Here is a 6672-nt window from a genome sequence, read left to right on the forward strand (position 1 = left end):
GTGGGTGGCCCCCCCTCCTTGTATAGCTTGTGGGAGCCCGTAAAACCCTCCCGCCATAGGACTAACCGCCCTAATGGCTGGTTCAAAGATGGTTACGGTCACGGAATGAGCGTTAATCATGGCCATAAATCCTTCCACCACTTCATACTGTTCCCCAAAGGGAACAGTGTGAAGACACGTATGACGACGACATTGCTAAATAAATAAATGGAATTAAAAAAAATCTTTCAGGGCTTTTAAAAGTCTTTAAATTGCTTTAATTCTGTTTAAAACTACTTCAGATTCTTCAAAATAATGTAAACGTTTTTAAAAGTTTATAAAAGTTACCAAAAGCTTCAAAAAACTTCCAAAAACCTATTTAAACTGCTGCTTTGCATGTAAAAATGCTTAGCAGCTTGGCAGAAACATTGGGGGCGTGTCCTGTTAAACTGAGACCTCAAGGGGTGTGTCTCAGTTGCACAGCGCGCTCCAGGCTTCGCGCTGGCTGCACTCCTGGGCGGCGTGACGTCAAACGCTGCCCGGGATTCTTCAGATTCAAAATGGAATTCCAGGCGTCCCTGGAGGTGATCGGCAGGTGCGTCGGGTAAGTGCAAATCGGGACCTTGCACGCGCGGCAAGCCCCGTTCACGAATTTCTGGCCCACTATTATTTCTTTTAATCCACGATTTCTTACACAAGATATTTTCCTTTATTAGCTGATGCATAGAATATAAGAACAGGGAGGTTATGCTAGAACTGTATAAAACACTAGTTAGGCCACAGCTAGAATATTGCATACAGTTCTGTTCAACACATTACAGGAAAGATGTGATTGCACTGGAGAGGGTACAGAGGGGATTTACGAGGATGTTACCAGGACTGGAGAATTTTAGCTATGAGGAAAGTTTGGATAGGCTGGGGTTGATTTCTTTGGAACAGAGGAGGTTGAGGGGAGATTTAATTGAGGTGTATAAAATTATGAGGGGCCTAGATAGAGTGGATAGGAAGGACCTATTTTCCTTAGCAGAGAGGTCAATAACCAGGGTGCATAGATTTAACGTAATTGGTAGAAGGATTAGAGAGGAGGTAAGGAGAAATGTTTTCACCCAGACGATGGTGGAGGTTTGGAACTTACTGCCTGAAAGGGTGGCAGAGGCAGAAACGCTGGTCACATTTAAAAAGTACTTGAATATGCACTTGAAGTGTCGTAACCTACAGGGCTACAGACCAAGAGCTGGAAAGTGGGATTAGGCTGGATAGCTCGTTTTCAGCCCGCAGGGACACGATGGGCCGCATGGCCTCCTTCTGTCGTGTAAATTTCTGTGATTCTATGATAAGCTTTTAAGAGATTTGTTTTCCATTGTCATCTAGGAATGATTACACAAGGCTGTGTATGAAGTGTCCAATGATGCCGACTGCAGTACCTAGTTGGATTTATGAGTACTATGACTATGACTATAATGAAACTGATTCTGATCATGTTTACTTATGTGAAAATCATGAAGCCAACCTATTTGGAACCACGTTTACGCTTGTCTTGTACAGCCTAATCTTTATTTTTAGCCTGGTTGGGAATTCTCTAGTTTTGTGGATCCTGGTGAGATACGAGAAGCTGAAAAGTGTAACAGACATCTTCATTCTGAATCTGGTCACCTCCGATTTACTTTTTGCCTTCTCGCTTCCGTTCTGGGCTGTGGATCACACATCTGGATGGGTCTTTGGCAAGACCATGTGCAAAATAATGAGTTCGATTTTCTTCGTCAGCTACCACAGTGGGATCATGCTGCTGACATTGATGACTGTCGACCGATACTTCGCGGTGGTTCATCCCCTGACTGCGGTCCGAACCAGAAAGATCTGCTATGCTGTGGCAGCCTGTGTAATAGTTTGAGGAATTAGTATCTTAGTAACAGTCCCCGAGTTGATCTTCGCTGATATTGTAGTTAGTGGGGAGCAAAGCCTCTCCTGTGGCAGTATCTATCCAAATGAGAGTGAGCAAATATGGCTACAGTTAAGCTATTATCAACAAAATATCTTGTTCTTCTTAATCCCCTTTACTGTTATCGTGTTCTCTTACTATAGAATTCTCAACACTGTCATGAGGTGTAAAGCGAGGAAGAAGTACAAAACAGTGAGAGTTATCTTCTGTATTGTGGTGGTGTTCTTTGTGTGTTGGGCACCTTACAATGTGCTCATCTCCCTGCTGTCTTTGGCCGAACTCCAAGTCCCACCGTTCTCAACTTGCGAGACAAGCAACCACCTGATTTATGCGTTTTTCATTTGTCGGACCATTGCTTATTTCCACTGCTGTCTAAATCCCTTCTTTTATGCTTTTGTGGGTACAAAGTTCAGGAAACATTTAATCAGGCTAGTGAGTAAATACCTTCCTTATATGAAGACCCATAAAGAACCGAAATACAGACACAGAAGTCATTATCCGAGCAGTTCACACGACTATTCCAATTCTTTTACTTTTGGAACAAACTATTTTTAATTTGTTCATAAACCAGTGCAAGATAGAACCAGCCATTTATAGAGTGAGATTCAATACAGCCATTTACAGTGTGAGATAGATCCACTCAATTACTTCTGTGTGAGGTAGATCCAATCCAACCATTTACCGTGTACAATAACAACAACTGCAACTTGCATTTATATAGCGTCTTTAACATAACAAAATGTTCCAAGGTGCTTCACAAGAGAACTATTAATCAAAATTTGACACCGAGCCACATAAGGAGAAATTAGGGCAGGTGACCAAAAGCTTGGTCAATAAGGTAGGTTTTAATAAGCATCTTTAAAGGAGGAAAGAGAGGTAGTGAGGTGGACAGGTTTAGGCAGGGAATTCCAGAGCTTAGGGCCCAGGCAACAGAAGGCACGGCCACCAAAGGTTGAGTGAATATAATCAGGGATGCCCAAGAGAGCAAAATTAGAGGAGCGCAGGTAACTCGGGGGGTGGGGTTGTGGGGCTGAAGGAGATTGCAGAGATAGGGAGGGGCGAGGCCATGAAGGGATTTGAAAACAAGGATGAGAATTTTGAAATCAAGGCGTTGCTTAACCAGGAGCCAATGCAGGTCAGCGAGCACAGGGGTGATGGGTGAACGGGACTTGGTGCGGGTTAGGTCACGGGCAGCCGGGGTTTGGATCACCTCAAGTTTACGGAGGGTAGAACGTGGGAGGCCGGCCAGGATACGATGGAATAGTCAAGTCTAGAGGTAACAAATGCATGGATGAGGGTTTCAGCAGCGGATGAGCTGAGGCAGGGGCGGAGACGGGCGATGTTACAGAGGTGGAGATAGGTGGTCTTTGTTATCCTGTGGATACATGGTCGGAAGCTCATTTCATTTCATAAGGAATTAATCCAGCTCCACTTGAGCTATATCAGTGAATTTGCACTCACCACATGAGCCTGTACCTTAGTCCAAGTGTCAATAACCATCTATGTAATCTAAAACCTCCTGACATTGACCTAGTTTAGATAGCTACTGTGCATGACCCCTTATTTCCACTAACCTGCCTAGTTCAAATAGTCTGTCCACGCACAGTCTACTCCCTTCATCATTTCAAATACTTAAATAAAATCACATAAAGTCTCTGCTTTTCTAGTATAAAATACCCAGCTCTCTAAGCCTATCGTGATAACTAAGGGCTTTTAAACTAAAGATCTTTCTAATGGCCCTCTTTTGAACCTTTTCCAGGATTCCTACATCACCGACCATATACACTATTCCAGATGAGGTCTAACCAGAGTCTTGTACAAGGACACTATGGTTATTTGTGTTTTATACTGGATGGTCCTAGTGCTCTATTTGCTTTCACACTAAGTCATGCGCCTTCAGAGACTCATGGGGCTGGATTTTGATACTGGAGGCGTGTAGGAGGCGGGACTACAACTTTCGGGGTTGTAGTCCCGCCTCCATCGAGTTGTGGTCAACCCATGCGATTTTCACTTGATTGACCTTGTTGAGCCCACCCAGCGGGCTCAGCAGGCCAATTAAGGGCCAATCGGCAACAGGTGACATCACAGATTGACATTTCATCTGTCAGGAGCTTTTGACAGATGAAATATCAGCGGTCACAGCTCTTTGAAGCTGTCAAACACTGACAATCTGTACTCCAAGTTAATTCCTTCCTCGCAGGCTGATTTAGAGATCTCCCTGGAACAGAAAGCTGAATGCTACAACTTTTGACAGCTCGCGGCCATTCTGCTTTCTGTGCTGGTGAGATGAGGGACTCCCGAGACCTGAAGGAAGGAAGGCTGTAAAGGTAAGTAAAGGTAATTAAACTTCTTTAAATACTTTACACACACCAAACACACTTACCTCTGCACTCATGCGCCCATCACTCACCTGAACACCGGACATTTCGAACGCTCCAAGCCCTTCAGCCCGACGGTCCGCCTTGCTAACTTGGCATGGTTTGGAGCCGTCGGGAATCCCACACTTCAGGAATAAAAATAGGGATTAGGCTAAAAACTGCCTGTTAACTACCTGTTAACAGGCAGTTAATGTACTAGAACTCCTAGGTCAGTTTCGCACTCAGCAAACTTTAAATCTGTATCAAGCATGGTATATACATGCATGACATTAGCCCTACCCACATGCATGACACTGCATTTATCTACATTAAATGACATCTGCCAGATACGGGCCCATTGCCCATTGCATCTAGATCAGATTGTGGTCTCTCTTTCTCATCAAGGTTCCTAACACTGGCACATACCTTCATGCCATTCACAAACTTGCGCCATCATCCGAATTATTAATATAGATTGTGAAGAGCAGCGGTCCTAACCCTATGGGACGCCACTAGTAACCGGCCTCCACACAGAACCACTTCCATTAATAAGAGCCCACTGCTTGCAAGAACTCAACCGATTCCCTACCTAATCCAGGATCTGCCCTCTTATCCCACAGGGCTCCATCTTTTGAAGTAACCTTTTGTGAGGCACCTCATCAAACACCTTCTGAAAGTCCAAATATACAATATCAGCTGGGCTACCTTTGTCCATCAACTTAGTTACCTCCTCAGAAAATTCAACTCGTTTGGTGATACGTGATTTTCTGTTCCAGAAGCCATGTTGCGAGTCTCTAATAATGTCTGGTCTGACCAGGTGGTCATATAGGGTATCTCAAATGACCCCTTCTAACAACTTCCCAATGACAGAGTTTAAGCTAATGGGCCGATAATTCCCCGGTTCTGACTTTTTGTCCTTCTTAAATATAGGTACTACATTAGCCTCCCTACCAATCCATGTACAATAGCACAATCAAGGTACCTAAAAGTAGCATTCCCTGGTGAGCTGAACTTGATTTTTGTGTCGTTTGCCTGTGTGAACATGGACTGAGCAAATGCTTGGTGAGATGAGTCGATGTAAATCATTAAGCTGCATTACTTCACAGCGAGTAAATGTACAGAGCCACACATACTTCAATTAATACCACTTGCCTTCATGTAATCATACAAAATAATGAACACCCTATGCTTTCCCACGCCTTACTTCATTTAAACAGACTAACTCCTTGCATTCTGACATCTAGCCTGGCAGAAGCTTCTCTTCTGCAGTCTACTGTCTTTTACTTCCCTCAGCCTGACGCTAGTGTTGGGATTGGATCTATCTCACGCCACACAAGTGCAGAATCGTCTAACATGGCAAAGATCCCTGCTGAATTCAAATAAATAGAGATGTCACAGCAGCAATAAGTGCAAAAAAAAATCACTAGAATGTTAAACTATCTTTTATTGTCTATAGCACACTGGTTCAGTTGCCCCTTCTGAATTCTAATCCAGAATTGCAAGCCTTGCTGTCCTGTCAATTTAGTCTCTTGAAAACGAAGTTTATCTCAACAGTACCATTTTAACACCTATTACACCGAGGTCTGAATGGTGTCAGAATGGTTGTGGGTACAAGCCCCACCCTAGAGACTTGAGAATGTAATTTAGGGGGATGCTTCAGTGCAGTACCGAAGGAGTGCTGCACTGTTATCTCATTAAAGTGCACTTTATCTCATTAAACTGCACTGTTATCTCATTAAAGTGCACTTTATCTCATTAAATTGCAGATGAACTCATGAATTTTTTGTTGTCCTATTACCTGCATGTTACGTCATTTGACTATGTTTTCTTAACTGTATGGTGTTTCCTGAACCATTCATGATCTCATTAACTGCACATTATCTCATTAATTGCACATTGTCTCATTAACTGCTCATTATCTCACTAACTGTACATTTTTTTATTAACTTGTCATTAAAATGTACATTATCAATAACCATCACATGAACTTGTTATTTCATTCATTGTACATTATCTCATTAAAATGCATTTGATTGAACCGCTTGTTATCTTATTAACTGTGCATTATTTCATTAAGCTGTATATTATCTTGTTTAAATGTACATTTGCTCATTAACTGAACAATAATTTATTCAACAGCACATTACGCCATTAACTTGTCATTACCTCATTAATTAGACATTCGGTGAATTTCTGACCTTTCTACAGTGTACAAACAGTAAATAAATCACAATAAAAACCTGACACACTACAAGGATGTGGGAGGCTAACCTAATCCAAGAAGGGACTTCTATATTAGTGAACAGATCCCACCACGGTGAGGTTACTATATCTAATATGGTTGCCCCTATTTCTAACGTCTTCTGCTCTAGCGTGTAAAAATGTTTCTGCGAAACG

At 42.6% G+C, this 6672-nt stretch overlaps 1 pseudogene; it reads left to right on the top strand.

The window, feature by feature from the left end:
* The first annotated feature begins 282 nt into the window (after window positions 1-282).
* LOC147117829 (chemokine XC receptor 1-like) lies at window positions 283-6313 on the top strand (annotated as a pseudogene).
* Window positions 6314-6672: the final 359 nt, after the last annotated feature.

Source organism: Somniosus microcephalus, chromosome 5 (genome assembly GCF_052327205.1).
Source record: "Somniosus microcephalus isolate GS21.2 chromosome 5, FLI_Smic_1.0, whole genome shotgun sequence".
Taxonomy (NCBI): Eukaryota; Metazoa; Chordata; class Chondrichthyes; order Squaliformes; family Somniosidae; genus Somniosus; species Somniosus microcephalus.